At 39.1% G+C, this 13,456-nt stretch overlaps 1 protein-coding gene and 2 long non-coding RNA genes across 34 annotated transcripts in view; 1 reads left to right on the top strand and 2 right to left on the bottom strand.

Moving 5' to 3' along the window:
• Nucleotides 1-13,456, bottom strand: part of EIF4G3 (eukaryotic translation initiation factor 4 gamma 3) — a 375,758-nt gene that overhangs the window by 248,664 nt on the left and 113,638 nt on the right. The gene's annotated exons all lie outside the window — the stretch shown is intronic.
• The window catches only part of LOC144335679 (uncharacterized), a 51,546-nt gene that overhangs the window by 10,763 nt on the left and 27,327 nt on the right, over nt 1-13,456 (top strand). The gene's annotated exons all lie outside the window — the stretch shown is intronic.
• Nucleotides 7,909-11,349, bottom strand: LOC144335700 (uncharacterized). Its single transcript, XR_013406767.1, has 3 exons — nt 9,672-11,349; nt 9,090-9,537; nt 7,909-7,996 (listed from the first exon to the last, which is right to left on the bottom strand). It is a non-coding gene; the product is annotated as an uncharacterized LOC144335700 (long non-coding RNA).

Here is a 13,456-nt window from a genome sequence, read left to right as displayed (position 1 = left end):
CATCATGTTGGCTAGGCTGGTCTCAAACACCTGACCTCAAGTGATCCACCTGCCTTAGACTTCCAAAAGTGCTGAGATTACAGGCGTGAGTCACTGCGCCCGGTCTTTCTGCTTGCTTTTTGTTTGTTTGTTTCTGACGCAGGGTCTTGCTCTGTCACTCAGGCTGAAGCACAGTGAAGGGATGCAATCACAGCCCACTGCAACCTCAAACTCCAGGGCTCAAGCAATCCTCCCGTTTCAGCCTCCCAAGTAGTTAAAACTACATGTGTGTGCCACTACACTGGGCTAATTTGTTGTATTTTTTGGAGAAACAGGGCCTCACTATGTTGCCCAGGCTGGCTTCAAACTCCTGGGTTCAAGCGATCCTCCCACCTCAGCCTCCCAAAGTGCTGGGATTACAGGCATGAGCCACTATTCCTAGCCTCTGCTTGTAATTCTAAAAGAAAAAAAACATGATCATCAGAGAATAAATCAGTAATATCCTAAACTAAAATTAAATCAAAGTCAGAATCTCAAAATTTCAAAATACAGGCAAAAGGTGACTAAGGAACAATCAAACCAATGTCAGTAGTCTCAGGATGGATATGGACCTAGCACCACAGAGAAGACACAAGCAGTAGATATATCTATAGATATAGATATAGCTATAGATATAGATATAGATATTGATACTATTTTGAGATGGAGTTCTACTCTTATTGCCCAAACTGGAATGAATGCAATGGTGCAATCTTGGCTCACTGCAACCTCTGCCTCCCGGGTTCAAGCGTTTCTCCTGCCTCAGCCTCCCAAGTAGCTGGGATTACAGGCGCACGCCACCACGCCTGGCTAATTTTTTGTATTTTTAATAGAAACAGGGTTTCACCATGTTAGCCAAGCTGGTCTTGAACTACCGACCTCAGATGATCCGCCCACCTCGGCCTCCCAAAGTGCTAGGATTACAGGCATGAGCCACCACGCCCAGCTGATACATATTTTTTTAAATAATGGGTCTGCTGATGCTGGGACAGAATATAAAGGATAGGAAGGATACCATACAGCAATCCAAACCAATTTGATATGATTCCTAATTTCACCTACTCTGTCATCATAAATGAATTATGTGATAAATACCATAGAAAATTTATTTTTTTAGTTTTATTTTTTTGAGGCAGGGTCTCACTTTGTCACCCAAGCTAGAATGCAGTGGCACAATCACAACTCACTGGAGCCTCCACTTCCCAAGCTCAATCAATCCTCTCACCTCAGCCTCCTGAGTAGCTGGGACTACAGGCACATGCTACAACGCCCGGCTAATAGGATATATTTAAAGTACTGCTGAAAAATAAAGTAACCAGGTCTGAGAAGAATCTGGAAGGGTTTAGTGGCATCTTACTTACACCTTGAGAACAACAAGGGTTCAGTTCAGATCAAAAGTTAGAGGCAGTATTTTGAAAAAAACATTGATTCTGTTGAGAGAGCATTAAAAAATATAGAAAATTAATAGATGCCAAGAAACTATGTGACAGTTGTCTGAACACTGTAAGAGTAAAAAATACTAACTCATTAGAGAACAAGTAAACACATTCTTACAATATATATTTAGAAAAATGTTTTAAAAATGGGAAGTTGCTTATGGTATAATTTTAAGTAAAGAAAGCAGGACAGAAATTTGTGGTGCACTGATAACTTTTTTTTTTAAGTGCACAGCAAAACAACTTGAAGGATCCTGTTAAAATGGGTGGTATGAGTCTTTTGTTAACAACATCATGGATCATGTTTTTCCTGTCATACTTTTCATTTTGCAGGGGCGGGGGGGCGAGCGGTTGCGGGTGAAGGAGTCTCACTCTGTTGCCCACACTAGAGTGCAGTGGTGCAACCTCGGCTCACTGCAACCTCTGCCTCCCAGGTTCAAGCAATTCTCCTGCCTCAGCCTCCCAAGTAGCTGGGATTACAGGCACATGCCATCACACCCAGCTAATTTTTTTTTTTTTTTTTGGTATTTTTATTAGAGATGGGGTTTTGCCACCTTGGCCAGGCTGGTCTGCAACTCCTTACCTCAAGTGATTCGCTTGCCTCAGCCTCCCAAAGTGCTGGGATTATAGGCGTGAGCCATTGTGCCCAGTCTCCTGTCATACTTTTCTCTGTGTTTCAATTTTTCTAGCAGACACATTAATTTTACGGTGAGCAAAATCTGCTATTTGGAACTTGGCAGTGAGGTATCCAGACTGTCTTATAAAATCCTGCTTAAGCCAATGATGTAGTTGAGGATGGCAAGGTTCATGCTATCCTTTGTGCCCTGCAGTCACCCAGAGACTGCAAGGACACAATCAGTGAGTGATCACTGATTCTTATCATCTGTTTGCATACTTGCAATCCTTGTGGACAGGAATAAGACTTAATGAATACTTATGACAGTGCTTGCAGACCAGTGGATACTCAGACGTTTAAGTATAAATATTTTCTCTGTTACTAACTCAACCAAATCTTACTATTATATGGCTATTTGAGGGTAAAATTATTTAGAATATCAACTCATGAAGACATCAGGTAGCCAGGGCTGGTTTACAGCCTAAAGGGAGGAAGCCAAGATAGTAAAAAGATTTTTATTTCTTTCACTGCTAATAGAATCCTGGAGAACTGTATTACAATTCCAAGGTCCTTTCCCAGTTCAACAGCTAAACCTTGATCAGTTAGGAATGACTGTCTTGAATTAAAAAAAAAAAAAAAAAAAAAAAGGGTGGTAAGGTTTATCTGTTCTACTAAATCCAATCATTTAGTAGAACTACACATAAAATTAATAAAATCTACATAAGCACAAAAAATTAACTCCTTACTTTTTCAAGGAATATACATATATTAGAGACCAACTGCTGTCCCTGTGGTCAGAAGCAGGAACACGTGACAACTGATCTTCTGAGGAGTGATAGCTTTTAACAGACACTCACATTCTCTTTCTTATGTTCAAAACCCACAGTCAGAGTTTTCCACCAGGACAAGGTTGTATGTGAGTCTGGAGATTACTAATATACATTCAGTGACTGCAATGAATTAGTCATTTACCAACTTACAACTTAATTTTTTAAAACTAATGCTTTACTATTTCCCTGTTGATCTTTAGTCAGTTGCTAATCAACTAGTTATTTAACTGACCCAAGGTAAGTGAATTCTATTTTAATTCCAAGGTATTAACAAATCTCAGATTTTAGTATTCAACTATAAATAAGCACACATTCAATTATATTATCAAAACCACAATATTAAGTTCCTCTGACACAGATCCCAAATCATATAAGATGTGAGACATATGTGCCCCCCTTTTGCAGCTGAGTCATGAATTACTACTTTCCAAACACAAACTTGAAAGAAGGAACATAAGCAGAAGGTAAACAGATTCAAGGTATCCAAGTAGGCTAAACAGCATCAATAAAAGAGCACAGTTGTTTCTACCAAAAAAAAAAAAAAAAATTAGGCATGGTGGTGTGCACTTGTAGTCCTAGCTCTAGGGAGGCTGGGATGGGAGGATTAAGCCCAGAAGTTGCAGCAAGCTATGATCATGCTACTGCACTCCAGCCTGGGAGACAGACTGAAACCCTATCTTAAAAAACAAAAAAAAAAAACCGTGGTGGCAGCAGGGGGAAGAAAAAAGAAAAAAATGAGCATGGGTTTCGGTGTCAGAGACCTAAGTTTGAATTCTGGCTCTACTACACAGAAACTATATAAGCAAATTACTTAAATTTAGTTTCCTCTTCTGTAAAAGTGAAAAGTAAGGTCTTATCACGCTGATTTATTCAACACATTAAGACAATATTTATCATAACGCCCAGTATATAAAAAGTGTTCTAAAGTGGTAGCTCTTTGTGTTTAATTATTTACCAATATTTAAACTGTTGGTTTAAAATCCTAATATTAAGCCAGTAAGTGTAGAACAGTTTTTGGGGTGAAATGATTCCTGCTTGATTTTCATTTATACAAATGGGAGTGAGGGTGTTACAATAACCCTAAAGCTGTGGTTTGCAAAGTGTGGTCCCTAGACCAGAGGCATAAGCATCACCTAGAAACTTTCTGAAAACAAATTCACAGGTCTCACCAAGACCTGCTGATTCAGTAACTCCAGGGGTGAGACCCATAAACGTATGGTTAACAAACACACCAGTTAACAACCACTGACCTAAACACAATAATGGCAAGTTTGCACTAACATTCACAGCACCTGCATGATATGCCTGCTTTTCTTTTTTTAATCTGCTGAATTACAACACAAATTAGCAAAAGACAGATTACTGGACATATATATGGCTATACTATATTATTGCTGGGTATGATGGAACACTGTCATTTATAAACATTTTTTATCCCTAAAATGTGCTTTCTTCCCCCAAAAAAGGTAAAAACCACTTTCTTGACTTAACAGACTCATCCTGCTCTCTCCTTTACCCTGCATTCACATTGCACCTAAGGAACATCTTATACTAGGTTAATGGTAAAACCTCAATTTCTTGAAATCCTTGAGGGAAGAACTGACTACACTACTAGATTTTCCAGAATGCTAGGAATTAATCTCTTTACAAAACTTATTTTCCTCATGTAACTGTTTTAAATGGAAATCTTTAGCATTGTCCACATTGAATGTAATCCAAACTTTTTTCTTGGCCACATAAATTCATCATTATGAACACCAAGTTTTATGCACAAATATACTTCATGAAGTGTCAATAAAACTCTAAACCAGTCTGTATACTTTTCTGCATCTACATTTGCTATCATGCAGTTAGCTATGATTTTCAGCTGCTACCAACATTCCAACCTGAGGCTATAAGTTTACTTGTTTGTTATTCCATCCTTCTAATAATCTTAGGTGGGCATCGAAACTCAACCAATATTCTGATACCTTTTCTTAGTTCCCTAGTATTCCTCCAATCTCCTAAACATATAAATCTTTTTCTTCTGCATACTTTCCACTTATCCTTAGAAATTCAGCCCAGGGCCGGGCGCGGTGGCTCAAGCCTGTAATCCCAGCACTTTGGGAGGCCGAGATGGGCGGATCATGAGGTCAGGAGATCGCGACCATCCTGGCTAACATGGTGAAACCCCGTCTCTACTAAAAAATACAAAAAAACTAGCCGGGCGAGGTGGTGGGCGCCTGTAGTCCCAGCTACTCGGGAGGCTGAGGCGGGAGGCTGAGGCAGGAGAATGGCGTAAACCCGGGAGGCGGAGCCTGCAGTGAGCTGAGATCCGGCCACTGCACCCCAGCCTGGGCGACAGAGCGAGACTCCTGTCTCAAAAAAAAAAAGAAAGAAAGAAATTCAGCCCAAATCTCACCTCCCATGAGAAAAATTTCTTAAAACCCTGTCTCCCTAACTGGGTTTCACACTGCTGCTCCACACTTATAAGAATAGCAAGACATTCTCTGCCTGTCCTTCTATAAGCATTTATCTCACTGCACTTAAACTAGACTTCACTTTCAGCTTTCCCACTAGGTTGTAAGTACCTTGAGGGCAGGGAGCAGTGTATCTACTGTGCACAATGCTTGCAAGCAGATACTCTAAAAAAGAGGAACAGGCTATGGTCTGGGGGGAAAAACCCTTGCCAGGGAAGCATAAGAACTTTGGCTCAATGATACAGTATCTGCTTTGTCTAAATTACAGGACCTTGCTTTTGTTCAGTGTTACTATTTGATTTTTATTTTCTTCACTTCCAACAAAGTGTTGAACAATTTCTTTCCTCTAATTCTTTTAGCTACTCACCAACTTCTGAGTACATTTTGTCTTTCCAGCCAAAATGTAAGAATATAAAGAGAACCCTCTTTTCCATTGTTTTTTCTCCCACAGAACCTAACCCAACAAATAATAACAATGAGAAAAAAAAAATCTGCCCCTAAACATGACCTGGGTTAAACTTATTTTATAACATTTCTTAGCTTCTTTTAAAAAATAATTGGGACTCCTAATACTTGACCAATTTTCACAGACGTTAATGAGTTGTCCTCCAGAAAGCTTCCCACCCAATGCAGCCAAACAATCTTTAGTCATAGATTTCAATATTATACTGTCATGTGTGGTTAAACAACAGGCCTACACTCTGAGAAACACATTATTATGTGATTTAGATGCTGTGCAAACAGAGGGTACTTACATAAACCTAGATGGTACAGCCTACCACCTACCTAGGTTATGTGGTACAGCCTATTGCTCCTAGGCTACAAACCTGCACATGTTACTGTACTGAAAACTGTAGGTAATTGTAACACAACAGTAGGTATTTGTATACATAAATATAGAAAAGGTACAGTAAAAATATGGTAGAAATCTTGTGGCACCACTGTCACACTCTGTCACTGACCTAAATGTCATTACGGAATGCATGACTGTACCTCTTTCCTTTTCTTTTCTATAAATGTCTTTATCAAGAGAACAAGCTCTAAATTGGTCTTTCAAAGTCTAATCCTTTAAGCAAGTTTAAAATAAATACTTGACCAGCCTAGGAAACATGGCAAAACCCTGTCTCTAATAAAAGTACAAAAATTAGCCAGAGGCTGTGGCTACTCAAGAGGCTGAAGTGGGAGACTGCCAACTGACCCCAGGAGGTCAAGGCTGCAGTGAGCCATGATCATACCACTGGGCAACAGAGTGAGACTCTGTCTCAAAAGAAAATTAATAATAACAAATAACTAAATACTTGACACCTCATCCTAATTGATTTTTCTTAATTTTTAAAAAAGTTATTGGGGGACGGGGAAGCATGAGGGGCCAGGTCCTGCAGCCTCATCAGACTCAGTCCACTCCTGGAGGTAAAAAATGAAAAAAAGGTAAAAAATATAAAAACATTAAAAAAAAATAGTTACTAAACAAATGATTAGTGAACAAAGAATAACAATATACCACTGATTTTACATTAGATATGTAAAAAATTAACACAGAAATGTTATAGCCAGCCGGGCACGGTGGCTCACGCCTGTAATCCCAGCACTTTGGGAAGCCGAGGCGGGTGGATTACGAGGTTAGGAGATGGAGACCATCCTGGCTAACACAGTGAAACCCTGTCTCTACTAAAGAATACAAAAAACTAGCCGGGCGTGGTGGTGAGCACCTATAGTCCCAGCTAGTCAGGAGGCTGAGGCAGGAGAATGTCATGAACCCGGGAGGCAGAGGTTGCAGTGAGCCAAGATCGCACCACTGCACTCCAGCCTGGGCGGCAGAGCAAGACGCTGTCTCAAAAAAAAAAAAAGGAAGAAAGAAATGTTACAGCCATAAGAAATTAACATAGTCAAAAGTTATTTGGGATTTGTAACAGCTAAAGAAACTAAACACCTTTCTAATCTAGCATTCTGCATTCTATATGGCACTTAAGCAACCACAGAATGACAGTTTAAATGCACAAAGAACAGTTTCTAACCCTTCACAATTTCTTGCCTACAGAATTCCCCTGACAGCCAGACGTGCTTTTAAAAGATAAAAACGGAATTGTATAAAGTTGAAGTTAAATGCTCCAGTGCCTATCAAAGTTTACAGTAAAAACTGATCTTTCTATTCATGCCAACAACTTCATGGCAATAATAAATCCATGCCTGGAGATACTAATGGTCTTTGTTTCTTTTTCCTTAAAATAATTAAACTCCATTTACCACACAACTAGTTATTAAAATCTAATTTCCTATGACTCATTTCAGTTAAATGTGCTCCATATCAGTTGTTTTATTTTTAAAAACAGTACATATACTTTGTAAAATTGCTGTGAAGGGAACACCCCACACTTCAAAGAAACACATTTTCATAGTTTTCAAACATTAAAGAACTTTATTATTATTTCTACTGTTTTCTTATCCCAGAAATTCAAAAGACATTTATAACTGGCATTTAACAACAGAACACACCTTTGTATCTTTAAGGTTAATTTTGAAGAAAAGTAATCAAATAAATATATATTAATTTTTCTTTTTCTTTTTTTTTTTTTTTTTTTGAGATAGAGTTTCATTCTTGTCACCTAGACTGGATTGCAATGGCATGATCTTGGCTCACTGCAACCTCTGCTTCTGGGGTTTAAGGGATTCCCCCGCCTTAGCCTCCCGAACAGCTGGGATTACAGGCGCCCACCACTACACCTGGCTAATTTTTGTATTTTTAGTAGAGACCAGGCTGGTCTCGAACTCCCAACCTCAGGTGATGTGCCCACCACAGCCTCCCAAAGTGCTAGGATTACAGGCATGAGCCACCATGTCCAGCTTTTACTAAATAATATTTTAACAAGGTATCTGATTTAACATTTAATGAGCAAATTCATATTAAATATTAACAACAAGGAATCCTAACTTTGATAAATATCATTAATCAGCAAGCAGATACCATGATGGGTAGAAAAAGACATAAAATTGTTAATAACCAGAACATAATTAAGTACCACAAGTAAAAATGCTTTTTAAGAAAATAATTCAAAATAGAAGGGTAAATAAAATCTTAATAAGATACCTATCCATTTAATACACTATAAAGTCGAAGGTGAGCTATTTCCAAATCCTAGGAATCAGGGTCAACGTGCAACACAGCACCCCTGCAAGGAGAAAATCTGTCTAAACTAGAATAAGGAATCTTATCAGTGAGAGTTATTGAACTCTCTTAAAACTGCAGTTAAAAAATAAAAAGAGGCCACACACACTGGCTCACATCACTGCACTCCAGCCTCGGCGACAGAGGGAGACTCCATCTCTCAAAAAAAATAATAATAATAAAATAAAAAAAGAAAACCCCTATGTTTGTATGTTTATTGTTATGCAAAGTAGATCCATAACTTTCATCAGATTTTCAAAAGGGTCCTAATCCCCCCAAAATTGAGTATTGCTTTTGACCTTATTTGTGATCTTAACAAAAAGAAGGGGCCAGGCACAGTGGCTCATGCCTATAATCCCAGCACTTTCGGAGGCCAAGGTGGGTGTATCACCTGAGGTCAGGAGTTCAAGACCAGCCTGGTCAAGATGGTGAAACCTTGTCTCTACTAAAAATACAAAAAATTAGCTGGGCATGAGGCACCTGTAATCCCAGCTACTCAGGTGGCTGAGGCAAAAGTATTGCTTGAACCTATGAGGCGGAGGTTGCAGTGAGCCAAGATCGTACCACTGCACTCTAGTCTGGGTGACATTGTGAGACTCTTGTCTTTTAAAAAAAAAAAAACGGGGGGGGGGGTTCCCACACAGTAAAACAGAATACTTCACATGAACTTATAGACTCAAACACACCTGTATTCAAATTACATGTTTCCAAGTCCCATTTTCCTTTTTTGTAAATAAGGGTTGTCATAAGTATTAAACATCATGAATGTAAAGCATTTAGCACAGTGTCTGGGACACTGTAATCACTCAATAAATGTTAAAGATCCACCAAAGTTCAAATCTAACCTCTACCACACACTACCTGGATAACTTTGGGCAGGATACGTCACCTCTGTGTCTATTTGCCAACTAACAATGGGGAATGTAATTATACCTACCTCATACAGTTGTCATAAGGGTTGAGTTAATACTTAAAATGCGGCCGGGCACGGTGGCTTACGCCTGTAATCCCAGCACTTTGGGAGGCCGAGGCGGGCGGATCACGAGGTCAGGAGATCAAGACCATCCTGGCGAACACAGTGAAACCCCGTCTCTACTAAAAACATAAAAAAATTAGCCGGGCATGGTGGCGGGCGCCTGTAGTCCCAGCTTCTAGGGAAGCTGAGGCAGGAGAATGGCATGAACCCAGGAGGTGGCGGAGCTTGCAGTGAGCGGAGATCGCGCCACTGCACTCCAGCCTGGGCGACAGAGCGAGACTCCATTCCCCCCCAAAAAAAAAAATACTTAAAATGCTTAGAAAAGTAATTGCTACAAGTAAGTGTTACTTATAGTAATAAAGAAAATATTCTACAGGTGAGTATCCCTATCTGAAAAATTTGGAACCAGAAATGTTTCAGATTTTAGATTTTGGAACACCTGCATTATATTTACCAGTTCAGCATCCCCAATCTGAAAATCCAAAATCTGAACTGCTCCATTGAGCATTTCCTTTGAGAATAATGCTGGTACACAAAAAGTCTCAGGTTTTAGCACATACCAGATTTTGAATGTTTTGATTAGGGATGCTCAACCTGTATAAACTATTCTATCAAGTTTTTTACCAGTTAACTCCTCTGCCTGGGTTTGGTCAATTTTCATACCTATTTCATGGCTCATTACACTGTGTAGCTGTAACCTTATCCTCCACCTCAAAGGCTTTAACTGATGTGTGTACACTCATTCCAGTATCTTGTAAGATGCAGTCCAAATTTGCTGCCCATCTACATTTCATGGCTTCTTAAGAGTTCATCTAGATACCATCTTTCTCTATTATAACCCTGCTTCACTCCTCCAAGTACTTTTGCTTAATGAGAATCCAGGAAAACTACACCAGTAAGTGTTACTACTTATTTACATATTTTTGTTCTCATTTACATAATCATTGTCTCTTCCTCACATTCCCATATGTACTTAAAACAGTGTAAAATGAGCACTCTTAAAGACAAGGATCATAGTGTCCACCACTGCTTTCTCACATTACCAGGCACAAAACCTTGCATATGGCTCTCATTCAATATTTGTTTTCTAAATTAAGTTTATCTCAATATTCTTAAAAGTTCTGCAACATCTCCAATGTTTAGGCCCCTGGAAAAGCAAGCTCCAAGAGGCCAGAGGATCTTTCAGTTATTTTACACTTAGGACAACACAGAAAAGTAACTTCAAACACTTTTTAGACTGTCACAACAGGAAAAGCTGTTCTCTATTTAGAAAGAAAGGCAAAACAGAAAAAAGACTGAGTCTAATTCGTAGGAATTTTTACCGGGGGAGGGTGGGGGTGCAGCAGCAGCATCTGGATTTCACAAATATTTGATGACGCTGACTGTGAAGTTTGTCGAAAGAAAAGAGGATGAGTTAATCATGGGTAAGAATGAGATTTTTTTTTTTTAAAGTAAAAGAGCACAGGAAGAATAGGGAAACGAAATATACTCAATCGTGGGTATCTTATAAATCATAATAGAATTCAGTCAAAGATGATCTTTCAAAGTAATGCAAGACCTGAACTCAGCTAACTGTCCTATATTAAAATTTTGGAAAAATAAATTTCAGACCACAAAGGAAAACTGCAAGTCACAACTAATACAATCTGATTTTTCAATAATCTGGGAAATTTTTAAGGCCACTGTGGAAAACCATTTGCATCTAGTGATTGAATCAGGATAGAATTATTACCAATTTGCGTATCAGGCAGTGGCAACTAAGATTGTGAGAAAAAAAAAAGAGCTTGATGCTCACTTTCTGTAATTGCTAAAATAATGTATAAACATGATTTTTGTTCAAAAAAAGAAAAAGTAGTGCCCACTTCACCCTTCAAATCCCACTCCATTCCCTATGGCAAAATGATTAATACTCTGAAGCACATTATTACAAACGTTTCTATACATTTACAAATGTATAAAAATAATTGCAACAATATAATAATAAATATCCAATGACATTTTCCTTTCCACTTATCAAAACATTAGAGATCTTTCCAAGTCAATAAACATACCTGCTTCATTCTTGTTCTAAATTAAGTAGTAACTACTTTCTTTTTAACTACTAATTTTTTTAAAACCCCTTAATGAAAAGAACTATATAACCTACTAACATTTTAAGAGCCAAACATGTATGTGCAAACATAAAATAAAAAACAAACTACCAGCCGGGCATGGTGGCTCAAGCCTGTAATCCCAGCACTTTGGGAGGCCGAGACGGGCGGATCACGAGGTCAGGAGATTGAGACCATCCTGGCTAACACAATGAAACTCCGTCTCTACTAAAAAATACAAAAAACTAGCCGGGCGAGGTGGTGGGCGCCTGTAGTCCCAGCTACTTGGGAGGCTGAGGCAGGAGAATGGCATAAACCCGGGAGGCGGAGCTTGCAGTGAGCTGAGATCCAGCCACTGCACTCCAGCCTGGGCAAGAGAGCGAGACTCTGCCTCAAAAAACAACAACAACAACAACAACAAACAAACAAACAAAAAAACTACCTTCTTTTTGCTAAGTTTCAGAAATGGCAATTAATATAAATTGGAACCGCCCAAAACCTTGAGAGAGGGCAGTTTTAGAATATCAAAGGTAAACTGATATTCCATAAACATTCTTGACAGCACAATAATAATTCTTAAGTAACTAGTGATAATAGACTGAATATTTTTATAAGTGTAAACAGAAACTTCCAAAGAACTTGAAAGTGGACTAATTGATATTTATTGCTGTCTAGTAACTTCATTTTATTCTATTTCATTCCATATCTTGAGAGTAGGTACAACCACTACCACCCACCATACCTTGCATACAATAGGTTCTTCAGTGCAAATGACTGATTTTCACTATTGGTTAATGCAATTCATATCAGATATAAAGAATAAATTAAAAATTCACATTAGCTTGATTTAGTAGCCAAAATAAATGATTGATCTAATATAAGAAACATGATAGCCAGGTGGCATGGCTCATGTCTGTAATCTCAGAACCTTGGAAGGCTAAGGCAGGAGGATCGTCTGAGGCCAGGAGTTTTAGACCAGCCTGGGCAACACAGTGAGATCCTGTCACCACAGAAAATGAAACAAAACAAAATTAGCCGGGCATGACCCTATGCACCTATAGTCCCAGCTACTTGGGAGGCTGAGGCAGGAAGATTGCTTGAGCCCAGGAGTTCCAAGTTAATTACAGTGAACTATAATTGTGCCACCATGCTCCAGCCTGGACAACAGGGTGAGAACCTGTCTCCAAAAAAACAAAGAGAAACACATCTACTCCATGTAATCCTCTAGTGCAGTCCTGGCACTCCACAGAAGGCATCACAGATAAAAACTGTATCCACTACTACCATCTGTCAAAACTGGCATTTGAAAAGCACTTACAAGGCCGGGCATGGTGGCTCAAGCCTGTAATCCCAGCACTTTGGGAGGCCAAGGCAGGAGGATCATGAGGTCAGGAGTTCAAGACCAGCCTGACCAACATGTTGACACCCTGTCTCTACCGAAAATACAAAAATTAGCCGGGCATGGTGGTGCACGCCTGTAATCCCAGCTACTCAGGAGGCTGAGGCAGGAGAATCGCTTGAACCCAGGAGGAAGAGGTTACAGGGAGTCAAGATTGCGCCACTGCACTCCAGCCGAGGTGACACAGCGAGGCTCCGCCTCAAAAAAAAAAAGAGGAAAAGAAAAAGAAAAGCACGTACAGCTACTTCCCAAATAAGTCAAAGACAGAGAGAAAGAAATAGCTTTTAAACATAAAGTGACAATAATCTACAACTACAGCTGGGCAACACTATTAAAATTATATTATTTCTACAAACAATTTGGTATGGAATTATTAAAAATAAAACAATGGGTCTAATAATATGGCAACAGTTAAGTCAAAAGAGAAAATATATTTAACACATGGATAATTATACCACAAGTCTTTTAT

The sequence above is a fragment of the Macaca mulatta genome, chromosome 1 (assembly GCF_049350105.2).
Source record: "Macaca mulatta isolate MMU2019108-1 chromosome 1, T2T-MMU8v2.0, whole genome shotgun sequence".
In the NCBI taxonomy this organism is placed as follows: domain Eukaryota; kingdom Metazoa; phylum Chordata; class Mammalia; order Primates; family Cercopithecidae; genus Macaca; species Macaca mulatta.
The sequence above is the reverse complement of the archived record's forward strand: the minus strand, read 5'-3'. Positions and strand labels throughout refer to the sequence as shown.